Source organism: Tamandua tetradactyla, chromosome 4 (genome assembly GCF_023851605.1).
Source record: "Tamandua tetradactyla isolate mTamTet1 chromosome 4, mTamTet1.pri, whole genome shotgun sequence".
Taxonomy (NCBI): domain Eukaryota; kingdom Metazoa; phylum Chordata; class Mammalia; order Pilosa; family Myrmecophagidae; genus Tamandua; species Tamandua tetradactyla.
In genome coordinates, this window is record NC_135330.1 from 185,609,569 (window position 1) to 185,629,850 (window position 20,282).

The following is a 20,282-nucleotide window of genomic DNA, read 5'->3' on the forward strand; positions in this document are numbered from 1 at the left end:
CGATGGAATATTATGCAGCTGTGAGACAGAATAAAGTCATAAAGTATGTAACAACATGGATGAACCTTAAGAACATTATGCTGAGTGAGATAGCCAGAAACAAAAAGACAAACACTATAAGGTTTCACTGACATGAACTAACATTAATGAATGAACTTGGATAACTTCAGTTAAGAATATACTGATTGCATATGTAGAATGGAATGATTTCTAAATGTTGTGTTAATTTCTTTTTTTTAATTAATAAGAAAAAGAATAGAGGTCATCAGGAGATAGAAATAGAGTAGATATGGGGTAATTGGAACTGAAGGGATACAGATTGTGCAACAGGATTGATGGTAAAAATTCAGAAGAGGATAGCACAATACTGCCTATCTGAAAAAAAAAATGTTAGGACACTGAATGAAGCTGAATGTGAGAATGGTAGAGGGAGGAGGCCTGGGGGCACAAATGAAATCAGAAGGAAAGATATACAATAAAGACTGAGATGGTATTATCTAGGAATGCCTAGAGTGTATAATGATAGTGACTAAATGTACAAATTAAAAAATGTTATTGCATGAGGAAGAACAAAGGAATGTCAATGCAGGGTGTTGAAAATAGATGGTTATTAATATTTTAAAACTCTAACTTACGTGTGAGACTAAAGCAAAAAATGTTTATGTGGTACAAAATTTATATTTTGACTAGTGCATTTCCTAATATAACTTATGTGGACAGCTTAATTGAACATCATAAGTACATGGAACCTTGAGTAGGACATGAGATTTTGTAGGTTTGTCCAGAGTGATGCCTCAATAAATTCCAAAAGGATTTGAACAGTGATTTAAAAAGCATTTGCACAGTCCCCTTGGGGGAATGGTAAGAAAGGAGAAAAATTCAACATCCCCAAGTGGAGAATTCTTGATATTCTCACAAGCAGTAGTGTTCTAGTTTACTAGCTGCTGGAATGCAATATACCGGAAACAGAATGGCTTTTAAAAAGAGGAATTTAAGATGTTGCTAATTTGCAGTTCTAAGGCTGAGAAAATGTCCCAATTAAAACAAGTCTATAGAAATGTCCAATCTAAGGCATTCAGGGAAAGATAGTTTGGTTCAAGAAGGCTGATGATATTCAGGATTTTTCTCTCAAGTGAGAAAGTACATGGTGAACACAGTCACAGTTTCTCTCTAGGCTGGAAGAGCATGTGGTGAGCACAGCGTCATCTGCTAGCTTTCTCTCCTGGCTTCCTTTATCATGAAGCTCCCTGGGAGGTGCTTTCCTTCTTCATCTCCAAAGCGCTGGCTGGTGGACACTCTGATTCATGGTGTTGCAGCATTCTCTGAATCTCCTGGCTTTCTCTCTTGTTGTTCTTTTTTATAAGATTCCAGTAAACTAATCAAGACCCACCCAAACGGGTGGAGACATGCCTCCACCTAATCCAGTTTAACAAACACTCTTGATTAAATCACATTTCCAGAGAGATACTCTAACTACATTTTCAAACATACAATACTGAATAGGGATTAGAAGAAATGACTGCCTTTAGAAAGTGAGATTAGGATTAAAGCATGGCTTTTCTAGGGTACATACATCATTTCAAACCAGCAGAAGTGGGGACAACCAAAGTAATAGGCTGAGCACCCAATCTTGGGGTTTGTTCATATGAAAGTTAACCCAGAAAAGGATAGACTAAGCCTTCTTAAAACTAAACCTTAGAGTCACCCCCAAGAGAACCTCTTTTGTTGCTCAGATGTGGCCTCTCTCTCTCTCTCTCAGCCAACACAACAAGCAAATTCACCACCCTCCTCCTTTCTATGTGGGACATGACTCCAAGGGGTGTGGACCTTCCTGGCAATGTGGTACAGAAATCCTAGAATGAGCTGGGATTCAGCATCAAGGGATTGAGAAAACTTCTTGACTGAAAGGAGAGAGAGTAAAATGAGACAAAGTGTCAATGGCTGAGAGATTCTAAACAGAGACAAGAGGTTATCCTGGAGGTTATTCTTATGCATTAAATAGATATCACCTTTTTAGTTACGGTGTAATGGAGAGGCTGGAGGGAACTGCCAGAAAATGTAGAGCTGTGTTCCAGTAGCCATGTTTCTTGAAGATGATTGTATAATGATACAGCTTTTGCAATGTGACTGTGTGATTGTGAAAACCTTGTGTCTGATGTTTTTTTATCTACCTTTTTGACAGATGAGTAAAACATATGGATTAAAAATAAATAATAAGGGCGACAAATGTTAAAATAAATTTAGTAGGTTGAAATGCTAGTGATCAATGAGAGAGAGAGGGGTAAGGGGTATAGTATGTAGGTTTTTTTCTGTTTTCTTTTTATTTCTTTTTCTGAATTGATACAAATGTTCTAAGAAATTATCATGATGATGAATATACAACTATGTGATGATATCATGAATTGCTGATTATATATGTAGAATGGAATGATTGTAAGAATGTTCACGTTTGTTTGTTATGTTTTTAAAAAATTAAAAAATCATATCTTTGAAGTAATTCTTATGAGAACTCATTCATATTTCTAGTGTGAGTCAATGGGACATGTAGGGTCTATACAACCCCTTTCAATCTTGTTCATCTTCAATATGGTAATATTACTTCTAGACCCACTATTGAATCACCTTCACTCCTATCTATTCCCTTATATTGGAGTTCAACCTCATCAGCCAACGGTTTACTCATCTCTAGCTTCTATGTATCTCTAAGTCCCCTATATTCTGTACTATAAACCTCTGATTATACCTTTATGCTCGTCATAAAAGTGGAATCATACAGTATCTGTCCTTTTGTGTCTGGCTAATTTTGCTAAGCATTATTACCTCAAGGCTCATCCATCTTGTCATGTGCTTCAGGACGTTATTTTTTTTCATTTGTTTTTTTAGCATGTTTGATGGATGAAAAATGGTAATGAATTAAAAACATTTTTAAAAGCTAATCTTGATATTTCACTTTACATCATAATTTTGGCACTTTTTGGAACATTTATTCTAAAGACCATAATTAGCATAAAAATTCAGCAGGTTTTCCACATACCTTGTAGACATTGTATGCAATTACTGGCAAACACTGAAACATAGTGAAAGTGAAACAGATAATCTCATGTATTTGCACATGCATGCTGTAGTCAACAATTATAGTTTATGAATTCTGGAAGATATCTTGTAATATTTGTTTCAAGCACTGTCTTCAGTAGATCTTGTTTCAGATTTAAGTCTTACAAATTCTTTAGCCACATCATTGCTGGTCCTCTGGGAAAGTATTCTAAGGATAGTCAAACCAGTTTCATCCATAGAGATATTTTTCAAAAGCGGATACCATGCCCCATAGCTCCCCTTTTCTGCTATGTTCTGTAGCTGAATGACTGTCATTCCTATAATTCGATCTTCTCGGTCAAAGCAGTAATCCTTAACTGACAGGTGAAGTTCATAGGCCTCTGGATGGTTTTCATTACTCAGAATCAACTGAAATGTTTCATTGTACTTTGGTAACCATGTGTTGTTTTTGGTCTTTGTGCCTTGTTTTCTTTTATTGTCTCCGAGGTTGGGTCCCAGAATACAAACTTCCGCAAAGGGGCGGACCATTGCTGTGGTCTGCCAGTTTAGTTCATTAATAGCAATTACTTTCACAGTTACTTTATGCTCTCCAATTTCAGGACATAATTTTGACTTACTGCTGCATAATATTCCATCAGATGTATATACCACATTTTGTTGATTCACTCATGGGTATTTGGTTTGTTTCCATCTTTTGGTAATTCTGAATAATGCTGTTATGAACATCGGTGTGCAAATGTCTTTTTGCGTCATTGCTTTCAGCTCTTCTGGGTGTATATCAAATGGTGTTATTGCTGGGTCATAGGGTAACTCAATATTTCTTTTCCTAAGGAACCACCAAACAGTCTTCCATAGTGACCACACCATTATACATTTCTACCAGCAGTGCATAACACATCCTCCAATATTTACAGTTTCCTGTTTGTTTAATAACAGCCATACTTATAAGTGTGAGGCTGTATCTCATTATAGTCTTTTTTTTCATTATTTAGAGAATACTTTATTAGTTTCTATAATCAAACCCATGTAGATAAGACCTTACATATTTAATACAGTGCATTGCCCCTGTACAAATGGAAAAAAATTAAGTTTAATGTTTCTAGACCAATATGGCTGTTAATTTCTGTACAATGCCAACTCAACACGGTACAACTGGGATACTTTTTCCAAAGTTGACAGCACAGCGGAAGTTTCCAAAAATTCAAATTATATATATATATATGTGTGCATATATATATATATATATATATATAAAGACCAATAGCAGTATGTTATGCATCAATAGCAGCAACAGCTTTTCCAGATTCTGCAGTCATCTGAACAAAATTATAGAGACATCAGCACACTCCATTAAAAAAAAAACCCAAAAATCCCAGAGAACAGCAAGTTCTATTACTGTTATGGTACCTGGCACCATTAGCTTCTTTTATTAGCTTCTCAATCATCATCTGGAAAGAAAAAAATTCTGGAATAACATCATTAAAAATGAGTCTGATATAGCACGGTCACTACTATGTATCATAAAGCAAGTACAAGATATTTTACATTCACAGAGGTATGATACAGTATTGTCCTACATCTATAATACTAGAGGATATAATTAAAAAGGCATTATTTGAGACTTGATTCTACTTTTCCAGCAGAGGGCCCAAAGGCTGGTTTGACACAGCTCTGGTGAAGAAATGCACCTTCTTAGAAAGGAATTTCTTTAATTAGCGGTACAGTTCTAAGGACATTGCTTTTCATGAACATCAGCTAAAAACCGTTTTGAAAAAAAAAAATTGATTCATACAAAGATGAGAGAGTGGAGCAAGCAGGACTCAACCTAACTAGTATTCTGCCAAATCTGTTATGTTTGAATGGTGAGAGCTCCATGGAAGAAAGGATAGGCCAAGTAGCAATTCAAAGCTTCGGGCCACAACCAATCATTATAGTCTTGATCTGCATTTCCCTTACAGCCAGCGGGAATGAGTGTCTCTTCATGTGCTTTTGAGCCATCTGTATTTGCTCTTCCAAAAAATGCCTATTCATATCTTTAGCCCATTTTATTATTGGATTGTTTGTTCTTTTGTTGTTGAGTTGTATGATTTCTTTGTATATACAGGAAATCAAACCTTTGTTTGATATATGATTTCCAAATATTTTCTCCCATTGAGTTGGCTGCTTATTCACCTTTTTAACAAAGTCTTCTGAGGTGCAGAAGCATTTGATTTTGAGGAGTTCCCATTTGTCTGTTTTTTCTTTTGTTGCTTGTGCTTTGGGTGTAAAGTTTAGGAAGCTACCTCCTATTACTAGGTCTTGAAGATGTTTCCCTACATTTTCTTCTAGAAGCTTTATTGTGTAGGTTCTTATATTTAGGTGTTTGATCCACTTTGAGGTAATTTTTGCGTGGAGTATAAGATAGGGCTCCTCTCTCCTTCTCTTGGCTATTGATACCAGTTCTTACATGCCCAACTATTGAAAAAACTATTTTGTCCCAGTTCAGAGGATTGGGAACCTTTTTTTTTTTTTAGTATTAAATCACTGACTTTATTTCATTTTTAACATTGTATTTAGAAATAATTTTAGACAGAAAAATTGCAAGAGTAGTAAAAAGAGTTCCCGTATACTTTTCACCCAGCTTCCCCAAACTTGATCTCTTACATAACCAAGTACAGTTCTGGAAATCAGGAAAGTAATGCTGAAGCAGTAATATTGAGTACTGTACAAATCTTTCACCAATTTGCTAGTACCCACCAATGTCCTTTTTCTGGTCCAGGTTCCAATCTAGATGTCATGTCTTCTTAGTCTCCTTCATTGTATGACTGTTCCTTAGTCTGTCCTTGTTTTTTATGACCTTGATGCCTTTCAAGAATACAAGTCAATTATTTCATAGAATGTCCTTCAATTGGAGTTCTTCTGATATCTTCTCACAATTAGATAGATATTGTGCTTTTTAAATTTTTTTTTATTTTTTTAAAATATAGAAACATACAAACACGAACGTTCTTACCATATGATCATTCCATTCTTGGTATATAATTAATAACTCACAATATCATCACATAGTTGTATATTCATCACCATGACTATTTCTTAGAACATTTGTATCAATTCAGAAAAAGAAATAAAAAGAGAAAAGAAAAAAACTTGTACATACCATACCCCTTACTCCTCCCTCTCATTGACTGCTAGTATTTCCATCTAGGATTTGGGAACCTTTTAAAAAATCAGTTGACCATAGATTTGGTGGTCTATTTCTGCACTCTCAATGCTTCTGTCTTTGTGCCAGTATCATGCTGTTTTGACCACTGTGGCTTTATAATAGGTTTTAAAGTCAGGGAGTGTTAATCCTCCCACTTTGTTCTTGTTTTTTAGGATGCTTTTAGCTATTTGAGGTCTCTCTCCCTTCCAAATGAATTTGGTGGTTAGCTTTTCCAAATTTTCAAAGTAGGTTGTTGGAATTTTGATTGGTACTGTGTTGAATCTGTAGATCAATTTGGGGAGAATTGACACCTTAACTATATTTAGCCTTCCTATCCATGAGCAGGGAATGTCTTTCCACCTGTTTAGATCTCCTTTGATTTCTTTTAACAATGTTATATAGTTTTCTGTGTACAAGTCCTTTACATCCCTAGATAAGTTCATCCCTAAGTGCTTGATTCTTTTAGCTGCTATTTTGAATGGAATTTTTTCCTTAACTGACTCCTCAGTTATCTCATTGCTTGTGTATAGGAATACTACTGATTTTGCACATTAATTTTATATCCTGCCACCTTGCTGAATTTGTTTATCAAAGTAACTCAAGTAACTTTGCTGTAGATTTCTCAGGTTCTTCCAAGTATAGTATCATATCATCTGCAAATAATGAGAGTTTTACTTTTTCCTTTCCGATTTGGATGACTTTTATTTCTCTGTCCTGCCTGATTGCTCTAGCTACAACTTCTAGCACAATGTTGAATAACAGTGGTGACAGTGGGCACCCTTGTCTTGTACCTGATCTTAGGGGGAAGGCTTTTAAACACTCTCCATTGAGTATGATGCTGGCTATCGGTTTTTCCTATATTCTATTTATCATATCGAGGTAGTTACCTTTGATTCCTATTTTTTAGAGTGTTTTTATAAGAAAAGGATGCTGAATTTTGTTGAATGCTTTTTCAGCATCAATCGAGATGGTCGTGTGATTTTTCCTTTTTGATTTGTTAATGTGCTGTATTACATTAATTGATTTTCTTATGTTGAGCCATTCTTGCATTCCTGGTATAAACCCCACTTGTTCATGGTGTATATATAATTCTTTTAATGTGATGTTGGATTCAATTTGCTAATATTTTATTGAGAATTTTTGCATTTATATTCATTAGGGAGATTGGCCCGTAGTTTTCCTTTCTTATAACATCTTTATGCAGTTTTGGTATTAAAATGATATTAACCTCATAAAATAGGTTAGGTTAAGTTCCTTTACCCTCAATTTTTTGGAAAAGTTTGAGCAGGATTGGTGTTAGTTCTTTCTCAAATGTTTGATGAAATTCCACTGTGAAGCATCTGGCCCTGGACTTTTCTTTGCAGGAAGATTTTTGATGACTAATTCAATCTCTTTACTTGTGATTGGTTTGTTGAGATCTTCTATTTCTTCCTGAGTCAGTGTAGCTTGTTTGTGTGTCTCCAGGAATTTGTCCATTTCATCTAAGTTGTCTAGTTTGTTGGCATATAGTTGTTCATAGTATTCTCTTATGATTTCTTTCATTTCTTCAGGGTCTGTGGTAAGGCACCCCTTCTCATTTCTGATTTTGCTTATTTGCCTCCTCTCTCTTTTTTTCTTTGTCAGTCTTGCTAGTGGCCCATTAATTTTATTGATTTTCTCAAAGAACCAACTTTTGGTTTTACTGATTCTTTCTACTGTTCTTTTGTTCTCCCATTCATTTTTCTCTGCCTTAATCTTTGTTATTTCTCTTTTGCTATTTGCTTTGGAGTTAGTTTGCTGTCTATCTCAAGTTCTTCCAGGTTTGCTGTTAAGTCCTCAATTTTTGTTCTTTCTTGCCTTTTAATATAGGCATTTAAGGCAATAAATGTCCCTCTCAGCACAGCCTTTGCCACATCCTATAAGTTCTGGTAAGTTGTATTCTCATTTTCATTCATCTCCAGATAGTCACTGATTTCTCTAGCACTTTCTTCTTTGACCCGCTGGTTGTTTAAGAATGTGTTATTTAATCTCTATATATTTGTGAATGTTCTCATTCTTGGTTTTTGAGATCCAGCTTCATCCCATTGTGCTCAGAGAAAGTGCTTTGATTAATTTCAATATTTAAAATTTATAAAGACCTGTTTTGTGCCCCAGCATATGCTCTATCCTGGAGAATGTTCCATGAGCACTAGAGAAGAATGTGTAACGTTGTGCTTTGGGGTGCAATAACCCACATATGTTTGTTAGGTCTAATTCATTTATCAAGTTATTTAACTTCTCTATTTCCTCACTGACCTTCTGTCTGGTTGTTCTATCTATAGAGGAGAGTGGTGTACTGAAGTCTCCTACTATTGTTGTTGAAATGTCTATTGCTCCCTTTAGTTTTGCCAATGTCTGTCTCATGTACTTTGGAGCTCCTTGATTGAGAGCATAAACATTTATGATTGTTATATCTTCTTGGTGAATTGACCCTTTAATTAACATATAGTGTCCTTCTTTGGCTCTTATTATGTCTTTACATTTAACTTCTATTTTGTCTGATAGTATAGCTACTCCTGCTTTTTTTGGTTATGACTTGTATGGAAAATCTTTTTCCATCCTTTCACTTTCAATCTATTTGTATCCTGGTATCTAAGAGTTTCTTGTAAGCAGCATATAGCTGGATTATGTTTCTTTTTCTTTTTTCTTCTCTTTTGCATGGGCAGGCACCGGGAATCGAACCCAGGTCTCCAGCATGGCAGGCAAGAACTCTGCCACTGAGCCACCATGGCCCGCCCTGGATTATGCTTCTTAATCCATTCTGCCAATCTGTATCTTTTAATTGGTAAGTTTAGTCTGTTAACATTCAAAGTTATTACTCAAAAGGTGTTTCTTGATTCTACCATCTTATCTTTTTTATTTTGTTTGTCAGATCTATATGTTCTTTTCCCTGTTTCTCTTTGTATCCTTTAAATTACCCTTAGTGGCACTCTTCAATTCCGTGCCCTCCTCCAGACCTCACCCCTGTCTTTTTTTTTTTTTTTCAGCCCAGCAGAACTCTTTTAGTATTTCTTGTAGGGCCATTCTCTTGTTGGTAAAATCTTTCAGGATTTCTTTGTGTGTGAAAACTTTAATATCTCCCTCAATTTTGAAGGACAATTTGACTGGGCACAGAATTCTTGGCTGGAAGTCTTTCTCTTTCAGGATCTTAAGTATATCATAGTACTGCCTTCTTGCCTCCAGGGTGCTAGTTGAGTAGTCTGAACTCAGCCTTATTTGATTTCCCTTGTATGTAGCAGACAGTTTTTCTCTTCCTGCTTTCAGGATTTTCTGCTCTTCAACATTTGACAGACTGAGTAGTATGTGCCTTGGGTAAGGCCTATTTGGATTTATTCTGTTTGGAGTTCTTTGGGCTTCTTTGTCTTGCATATTTATGTCCTTCATAAGGGTTGAGAAATTTTCCCCCATTATATCCTCAACTACTCTTCCTAGTCCTCCTCTCTTCTCCTTCTGGGACACCAATGATTCTTATTTTTGTGTGCTTTGTTTTGTCTATCATTTCCCTGAGTTCCCATTCAATTTTTTCCATCTTTTTTGCCATTTGCTGTTTTGAGTCTTTGAAGTCAATTATCTTGTCCTCTATAGCACTTATTCTTTCTTCTGTCTCTTCAAATCTGGTGTTGTGTGCTCTAGTATGTTTTTTATTTGGTCAACAGAGTCTGTAATCTCCATGATTTTCACTATTTTTCTATTTATTCTTTCAAATTCCTCTTTGTGCTCTTCTACTGTTTCTTGGTCACCTTTATGTCATTTGCCATTGCACTTATTTTATTAAGTAGAGTTGTGTGAACATCTTTGATTGGTTGTTCCAATGTCTGTGTCTCCTCTGGTGTTTTAATTTGGTCATTAGGTAGGACTATATCTGTCTGCATTGTGATATGCTTAGTGATCTTCTGCTGTCTTCCTTGCATGCAAATATCTTGATTGATTTACTTTGGAAGTTGAATTCTTTCAGGAGTCTAAGGCCTTGTGTTTGCAGGATGGTTGTACAGCAGGGAGCAGGGCACGGGGTGGAGTACTCAGTACGGTGATTTGTTCCAGGGCAGGTGTGGGTTCATGTCGGTGATGTTACGCTGATGCTTGTGAAAGCGGGTGCCCAGTGGCCAGGGAGGATGTAGCTGTGTGGGTACATAGGTCTGGGGGGCGTAACTCTGGTGTGTGCTGGTCTAAGGCATGAGATTCTTTGTGTGCATGTGTAGAGCATTATTCCTTTGTGGATTGGGGGTTAGATGTGACCCAGCTGCGCAAGTCAGCACTTTCTCAGAGCTAGAAAGTGAGGCTGAGGGCTGTGTGCATGCGCGATTCTAGGACTGCTGTAAAGTGGGGTTCCCAAAGCTGAATGACGTGATTCCAGGGTGGGGCTGGAACTGCTGAAAACCGATGCGCTGAGCTCTCAGGGAGGGCAGGTTGAGGCTGTGCGACACTATGGGTGGGAGGGGGTGGGAAAGGTGGGAGGGGAGAGGGGGCAGGAGATGGGGGATGGGGTTAACTGGTGTGGAGGTTAGTGCCCGAAACCTTTATGTGCTGGCAACAGGGAGGGGGAACAGGGAGTGGGAGGTAGTGCTTGGGAGGGGTGCAGGAGAGGTGGGCTGGGCTGCACTTTGGGTGGGAGTGTGGGACAGGTACGTGCACTGGGAGTTGGTGGGGTGGGAGCAACTGGAGCATGGGGAATGGGAGTGGGTGACGGAGTTCAGGTGTTTGGGGTGTGGTGTGAGTCTCTGGTCATAGGGCTGTGCTGGTGAGGATAGCGCATCCAAGGAACGTGGCCTGGCTTACTTCCTAGTCTCATGTTCCCATCTGTGCACTTCCATGGACTCTGCAGCTCTGCAGCTCTTCGCCAGGCTCCAGCTTTCCTCCTCTCAGTTTCTTGGCCTCTGCAACCAGGGCTGCTGCATGTATTGCAGAAGGCTCTCCCAGGTCAGTCGCACTCCGGAATTGTCTCCTCAGTGAACCTCCTGTCCCTTCTCTATCTTTTCTGTGGAGCAGGGCTAATCTCAAACTACTCTAGTTGGCCATCTTCCTGGAAGTAATACTATTGGCTTTTGTAAATTGATTTTGTATTGAACAAACTTGTTAAATTTTCTTTAATTTGTAATAGCTTAATTATTGATTCTGAAGTTTTTTAATTGGGTGATCAGACAATCACAAGTAATCTCTTTCATTCTGATCCTTTTCTTTCTCCCTCCCTCCTTTCTTGCAGTCAGTCTCTTTATTTCTTTTGCTTTTTTTCCCATGTAGCTTTGACCAGGACTGAGTAAGGATATCTTCTTTCCAGGCTCAGAGAGAATGCATTTGAACCCTCAGTATTTGTTGTAGGTTTTTAGTTTCTAACCTACACCAAATTAAAGAAGGCTATTTATTTTTCTAGTTTTCTGAGGGACTCTTAAAAAATCATATGCAGTTGATTTTCATCAAATTTTTTTCTGCATCAGTTGGAGTAATCCTATGATTTTGCTCTTTTATTTTAATGGTGTGGTGAATTGCTGATATTTTTAATATTATTAATTCCAATATTGAACCATCTTCTCATTTCCACTTTGATCATGATATATCATTTTTAAAACACTAGATTTGCTAACATACTATATAGGTATTTTGGTTTTACATTCACTTCTCTAGTATCCTATATATATATATATATATATATATATATATATATGTATTTTTTTTTAGTTTAATGTATTTTGATAGCAACTTTACAGGAATAGCTCAGAAGACAGACAACATTAAAAACCTGTACTTGTATGTAGGACTACTCAGAAAAGTATAGTGAATTGATGGAATCTATTGTATAATAAAAATGTGACATACACCATTTAGTTGCCATCAATAAGAAATTTACTTGTTCAAAAGAAATCCAAATGCTGGCATTACTCAGAAAAATTTAACAGGTTTATTTATAATTGCTATAAAGTTGAACTTCAGAAACTTGTTCATTTAGACAGTTTGACTTACATTAATGCTTTATGTCCCTGCATTTATAATTTAAAATTTCCACACAAATGAAAATGAACAAACTGCAAATACCTGATTTCTGTCCCTTATTTTTCCATTCTCAATCATTTATTTAGGTACTTTCTGACGGGGTGGGAGTGGGGGAGAGAATATCTAATGTCCAGAAATACTATAACAGGAGGAACAGAAAAAAATTTTTTTTTTGAGATTGAAATATTTCCTATCATAGTGGATCCTTAAGCATGTTCTCAACGTATGCAGTGTGCTAGATGAATATCTTTTGGCATAATTGTTACCCTTTTGGCATGGATAGCACATAGATTGATGTTTTCAAAAAGGTCAATCAGATAGGTATCATTTGCCTCCTGCAAGGCACCAATAGCTGCACTTTGCAAGTGCAGATACGTTTTGAAGCCCTGAGCAATTTCTTGCATCAGACACTGGAAGGGTAGTTTGTGATTCAGAAATCCAGTTGACTTATGATAACGTCTGATTTCACCCAGTGCCTGAATGCCAGGCTTGCAACGATGCCATTACTTCACCATCCTGCCGAGGGTGCACTCTTATGGGCATCTTTTGAAACCAGCTGCTTACTGAGTGATTTACCACCAGTCTATTTGCTCGCAGTCCTGCTTGTTGGTCTCTTGTAAAGACCTCGTTACTTATCCCTTCTCCTTGGACTGGAGTTCCGCGAGTTAAAGGTGGCGCTGGCATTATAGAAAGCCACAGCAAAGTGATGGCGGCTGCAAACACAATTGTCCTTATCTTTTTCTTTCCCTTATCTGGTCTTGAAATCAAGATTACACTGGCCTCATGAAATGGTATGGACAGTTTTCATACTTTCTCTATTTTCAATAAGAATTTATAAAAGTTAAGGATTAACTCTTCAAAATTTGTTGAAACTCACATTTATTAGCTCTGGATGTGAGATGTTTTAGTGGCGATCTATAATTATTACTTCAATTTCTTTAATTTTTAATGATCTATTCAGGTTATAATTTCTTTAAATGCCATTTGTGGCATTTTATATGTTTCTAAAAATTTATCCATACCATATAGATTGTCCCCATCATTTCATTATAGATATTTTCAAACATGCCACAAAGTTGAAATAAGTTTCATAGTGAATAAACAAATACTCACAACCTATAGTTTACTATTAACATTTAGATTTACTCATTTTGCCAAATATCTATCTTCTACTCATCCCTCTATTCATCTGTCAATGAGTGTGCTGGTTTGGATGTATTAGTACTGCAGAAAAGCCGGGTTTTAATCCTGATACAATCTTGTGGAGCAGCTGTTTCTTTAAATCCAGATTCAATACTGTAGGTTGGAAACTTTTTATTAGATTATCTCCCCAGTGATGTGATTTCCAGGTGGGTCTTGATTACTTTCCTGGAATCTTTAAAAGAGGAAACGTTTTGGAGAGAGTCAGAAATAACAGAGCTGACAGAAACTTCAGTGCAGAGCTGACATAGATGCTGATACTTGGAGAACAGAGTCACAGATGATTGGAGGTGCTTGGAACCCAGCAGATGTCACCGTCTCATGGCAGAATCTGGAGACAGCCAAAGGAAGTCACAAGATGAAAGCCAGCCAGAGAAGCAAAGTGAGGGACCCTCACAGAAACAGAGGCTGAAAGCAGTGGAGCCCAGGAGCAAGGGACCAGCAAGGGACCAGCCATGAGAGTACCAGCCATGTGACTACCCAGCTGACAGAGGTGTTCCAGATGCATTGGACTTTCTTGAATTAAGGTATCTTTCCCTGGATGCATTAGTTTGGACATTTTCATAGGCTAAAACTGTAAACTCATAACTTAATAAACTCCCTTCATAAGAGCTGTTCCATTTCTGGTATATTGCAATCCGGCAGCTTTACCAAACTAAACCAATGTACCTTATTTTTTGATGAATTTTCTAATAAACTGTAGACTACAGTACATTCTCTTAAATAATTAAGCTCTATTTCATGCAGATTTTTAAGATTTTTTGCAAATAGGTGTCCATAAGTCTCTTTTATTTATTTATTTATTTTGGTGCATGATCCAGGAATTGAACCTGGGTCTCCTGCATGAAAGGCAAGCATTCTACCACTGAACCACCCATGCACCCTCCATAAGTCTCTTTTATTATTATTTAAGGAAATTAAAAATATATATTTTTATTGACAAAACAACATACAAATATTCTTAATATACAAACATTCCATACATGGTGTACAATCAGAGGGTCACAATATCATCACATAGTAGTATATTCATCACCATGATCATTTTTTAGAACATTTGCATCACTCCAGAAAAAAAAATAAAAAGAAAAAATTCATACATACTATACCCCTTACCCCTCCCTCTCATTGACCACTAGTACTTCCATCTACCCAATATATTTTAACCTTTGTTCCCCCTATTATTTGTTTATTTTTTACTCATCTGTCCATACCCTAGATAAAGGGAACATCAGACACAAGTTTTTCACAATCACACAGTCACATTGTAAATGTTATATCTTTATACAATCATCTTCAAGAAACAAGGCTACTGGAGCACAACTCTACAGTTTCATGTACTTCCCTTTAGCCACTCAAATACACCATAAACTGAAAGGAGATATCTATATAATGCATAAGAATACCTTCAAGATAACCTCTTGACTCTGTTTGAGATCTCTCAGTCACTGATACTTTATTTTGTCTCACTTCTCTCTTTCCCCTTTTGGTAGTGAAGGTTTTCTCAATCCCTTGATGCTGAGTCCCAGCTCATTCTAGAATTTCTGTCCCATGTTGCCCGGGAGGTTTACACCCCTGGGAATCATGTCCCACATAGAGAGGGGAAGGGCAGTGAGTTCGCTTGCCATGTTGGCTGAAAGAGAGCCCACATCTGAGCAACAAAAGAGGTTTTCTGGGGGTGACTCTTAGGCCTAATTTTAAGTAGGCTTAGTCTATCCTTTGTGGGGATAAGTTTCATAGGAATAAAAGCAAGATCGAGAGTTCGGCCTATTGATTTGGTTGTCCCCACTTCTTTCAAGAATATCAGGAAGTCTCCAAATGAGGATGTTGACTTTTCCCTCCTTTCTCCCTATTCCCTCAAGGGAAATTATTCACTGTTCAAATCACTCTGGGATTTATCAGGACATCACACCAACCTAGACAAACCTCCAAAATCTCATACCTTATTCAAGGTCGCATGTACTTATGGTGTTCAGTTAAGCTGTCCATATAAGTTAAATTAGGAAATGCACTAGTAAAAATATAAATTTTGTGCCAAATAAACATTTCTTGCTTTAGTCTCACACAGAAGTTGAAATTTTAAAATATGAATGACCATCTATTTTCAGCACCCTGCAATATTGACATTCCTTTGTTCTTCCTCATGCCAAAACATTTTTAGTTTGTACATTTAGTCACTATCATTGTACATTTAAGTATTCCTAAATTATACCATCTTAGTCTTTATCATCTGTTTTTCCTTCTAGTTTCATATGTGCCTCAGCCCTCCTCCATCATTCTCACATTCAGCCTCTTTCAGTGTACTTACATTATTGTGCTACATGCAGGTAGTATTGTGCTATCCATTTCTGAACTTTTATCGTCAGTCCTCTTGCACAATCTGTATCCCTTCAGCTCCAATTACCTGATATCTACCCTATTTCTATCTCCTGATGACATCTCTTCTTAACTGAAATTCTCCAAGTTCACTCATTAATGTTAGTTCATATCAGTGAGATCATACAGTATTTGTCCCTTTGTTTCTGGCTAATCTCATTCATAATGTCCTCAATCCATGTTGTTACATACTTCATGAGTTTATTCTGTCTTACAGCTGCATAATATTCCATTGCATGTATATACTACAGCTTGTTTAGCCACTCATCTGTTGATGGACATTTGGGCTGTTTCCATCTCTTGGCAATTGTAAATTATACTGCTATAAACATTGGTGTGCAAATGTCCGTTTGTATCCCTGCCTCATGTCCTCTGAATAGATACCTAGCAGTAGTATTGCTGGATCATATGGCAATTCTATACTTAGTTTTAAGGAATTTTTTTTTACTGTAGTTATTTTTCCTATTTTGTCCTGGATTTTGTTACTAGGATCTTTTTGGTTTTCTCTTGATGATTTTTGTCAGAGTATTGTGAGCTTATTAAAATAACTAAATACATTTTTCTTTTTGTTAATCATTTATATTTTGTTATTGACCTTTATTTTAGTGGTTTATGACAGTTTTTGCTTTTTAATTTAATATCCTCTTTTATTTACTTTATTTTTTCATTTTGTTTTGTCACTCATATTTTCTAATGTTACAATTTAAAATTTCATTCTATTCTCAGTGCTTCTTAATTTCCATTATGATTTTCCTTTTAACTAAATGGTTATTTAATAATTTCTTAATATAATATTATTAATTTTTTATTATTGTAACTAATCAATTTATATTTGATCTCCACATTTCTTACAGGTGCCCTAACAAATTACAGCAAACTAAATGGCTTCTCACAACATATATTAATTCTCTCACAGTTCTAGAGACAGAAGTATAAAATCAAGATGTAGGCAGGGCCATACTCCCACTGAAGCCTGTAACGAAGAATCCTTCCTTGTTTCTTCCAGCCTCTTGTGGTTGCTGGCAATCCTTGGTGTTCCTTGATTTATAGATGTATCACAATCTCTGTCTCATTGCATTTTCTCTGTGTGTCTCTACGTCTAAATTTCCCTCTTCTTTATTTTTTTTTACTTGTATTTTTTCCCCATATCATAGTGGAATTAACTTGTCATAGTGACATACATTTGTTCTAGTTCATGTAAGGACATTCTGTACTTCTTAGGCATCAATTGCCCAATCTCTATCCTCTTTCTATCTCCTGATAATGTATGCTCTTGAATTTAACTCCTTGAGTTTGCTCATTATAGTTAGTTCATATTAGTGAGATTCACACATTTGTCCTATTGTTTCTGGCTTATTTCACTCAACATAATGTCTAAGGATTCATCCACGTTGTTGCATGCAGTATTTCATTTCTTCTTATAGCTGCACAAATATCCCATCTGATGTATACACCACAGTTCACTCATCTGCTCACCAGTGGATTGACACTTGGGCTGTCTCCAGTCATTGCAATCATGAATAATGCCACCAAAAATATTGGTGTGCACATGTCTATTCATATCCCTGCTTTCAGTTCTTTTGTGTATAAACCTAGTAATGGGATTGCCAGATCAGATGGCAATTTTATACTTAGCTTCCTGAGAAAGGAAACTCCCTTTCAGAACAGCTGCATCATTCTACATTCCCACCAAAATGAATTGTACTTATTTCTCCACATCCTCTCCAGCACTTGTTGTTTGCTATTTTTTTTATAATGACCATTCTAGTAGGTGTGAAATGGTATCTTATTGTGATTTTGATTTGTATTTCCCAAATAGCTAGTGAAATTGAGCATCTTATCATATGTTTTCTAGCTATTTGTATTTCCTCTTTGGAAAAGTGTTTAACCTAGTGAATAAACTTGGAATATTTTGTTGGTAACAGAGACCATCAAGAGATAGAAATAGGGTAAGATATTGGGTAATTGGAGCTGAAGGGTTACAGACTGTGCAACAGGACTGAATACAAACTCAGAAATGGACAGCACAATACTACCTAACTGTAATGTAATTATGTTAAAACACTGAATGAAGCTGCATGTGAGAATGATAGAGGAAGGAGGGCTGGGGGCATGAATGAAATCAGAAAGAACGATAGATGTTAAAGATTGAGATGGTATAATCTAGGAATGCCTAGAGTGGTAATAATAGTGACTAAATGTACAAATTTTAAAAATGTTTTTGCATGAGGAAGAACAAAGGAGTGTCATTATTGCAGGGTACTGAAAATAGATGGTAATTAATATTTTAAAATGTCACCTTATGTGTGAGACTAAAGCAAAAAATGCTTATTTGTTACAAAATTTATATTTTGACTAGTGCATTTCCTAATATAACTTACATAGATAGTTGGATTGAACACCATAAGTTCTTGGAATCTCTGGTAGGACATGAGATGTTGTTGGTTTGACCAGAGTGATGCCCTGATGAATCCCAGAGCGATTCGATCAGTGAGTGGAAAAGTATTTGCCCCCTTTGGGGAATGGTGAGAACAGGGAGAAATTCAACTTCCCCAAGTTGAATTCTTGATATTCTCACAAGCAGTTTGGACAACCAAAGCTATAGGCTGAGCCCCCAGTCTTGGGGTTTGTTCATATGAAACTTAACCCTACAAAGGATAGGTCAAGTCTACTTAAAATTTAGGCCCTTAGGCCTAATTAAGTCACCCCCAAGAGAGCCTCTTTTGTTGCTTAGATGGCCTCTCTCTCCAGCCAACGCAACAAGCAATTTCACCACCCTCCCCCTGTCTACGTGGGACATGACTCCCAGGGGTGTGAACCTTCCTGGCAACGTGGCACATAGATCCTAAAGTGAGCTAAGATTCAGCATCAAGGGATTGAGAAAACCCTAGAATGAGCTGAAACTCGGCATCAAGGGATTGAGAAAACCTTCACAACCAAAAGGGGAAAGAGGGAAATGCGACAAAGTGTCAATGGCTGATAGATTCCAAACAGAGTGGAGAGGTTATCCTGGAGCTTATTCTTATGCATTAAGTACATATCACCTTGTTATTCAAGATGTAATGGAGAGGCTGGAGGGAACTGACTGAAAATGGAGAGCTGTGTTCCAGTAGCCATGTTTCTTGAGGATGATTGAATAATGATACAGCTGTCACAATGTGACTGTGTGATTGTGAAAACCTTGTATCTGATGCTCCTTTTATCTACCTTGTCAACAAACAAGTAGAACATATGGAATAAAAATAAATAATAGGGGGAACAAGTGCTAAAATAAATTTAGTTTGAAATGTTAGTGATAAATGAAATCGAGGGGTAAGGGATATGGTAGGTATAATCTTTTTTTTCTTTTCTGTGTTTGTTTTATTTCTTTTTCTATTGTCTTTTTATTTCTTTTTCTGAATTAATGCAAACGTTCTAAGAAATGATGAATATGCAACCAAGTGATGATATTGTGAATTACTGATTGTATATGTTGATGTTTTATTTGGTTTGTAAATGTTTTTAATTAATAAAAAGAAACAAACAAACAAACAAAAAGTATTTAACCATGTCTTTTGTCAGTTTTTAAATTGGGTTGTTTATCTTTTTTGTTACTGAGTTGTTTTCCTTTTTTAAGGATGTCAGTCATTAGTTTAGCACCCACCCTCATCCAATATGACCTCATCCTAATTTGATCTAATCTACAAAGCCCCCATTTCAAAATATGGTCAAATCCATAGGTACTGGGAGTTAGGTCTTGAACATATCTTTTTGGGGTCACAATTCAACTCACAACAAATAGCACAGTAAAAGTTATCCTCCTAAAAAAAATAATAAATGTAGTTATCCTCCTGCTATTAATATTTATTTTTGCTATATTATCGTCAGATATTGTAGGTGATAGAATATTGAATCTTTAGAGTTCATTATTTAGAGAGAGATTTTTTTCTTGCGTCCTCAACCAGCTTCTGGAAGGAAGTTCCAAATATCTTCAAATATGATTTTGAGTTATTTTTCCTTCCAGTGCTCAGTCAGTCATTTTGTTTTGTTTTCAAATTAGAGAAGTTGTAGGTTTATAGAAAATCATGCTGAAAATATAGGGTTTCCATATAAATGCACCCATCATTAATATTTTCAGTAATATGGCATCTTTGTTACAATTGATGAGCTATTATTATAATTGTACTATTAATTTTAGTCCGTAGTTTATAATGGGGTTCACTGTCTGTGTTGTACAGTCCTATGGTTGTTTGATTTTTAAAAATTTTTATTCTAGTAAAACTTAAGCCACCTGAAATTTCCCCTTTAAACTACATTAAGATACATAATTAAGAATATTAATTGCATTCATGTTGTTGTGCTACCGTCACCACCATATTGACTCTTATCAAAAGATACATATTACTTTAAAAAAGTAAAAAATGAAAAATACATATTAAATCTATATTTGGGGGTGCATCTTTTTTTTTTTTTTCATGGGCAGGCT

The 20,282-nt window shown here is 36.3% G+C and overlaps 1 non-coding gene across 1 annotated transcript; it reads right to left on the minus strand.

Annotated features, from left to right (window-relative positions):
- Positions 1 to 14,250: 14,250 nt before the first annotated feature.
- Positions 14,251 to 14,321, minus strand: TRNAE-UUC (transfer RNA glutamic acid (anticodon UUC)). Its single transcript has one exon. It is a non-coding gene; the product is annotated as a tRNA-Glu (tRNA).
- Between the last annotated feature and the right edge of the window lie 5,961 nt (positions 14,322 to 20,282).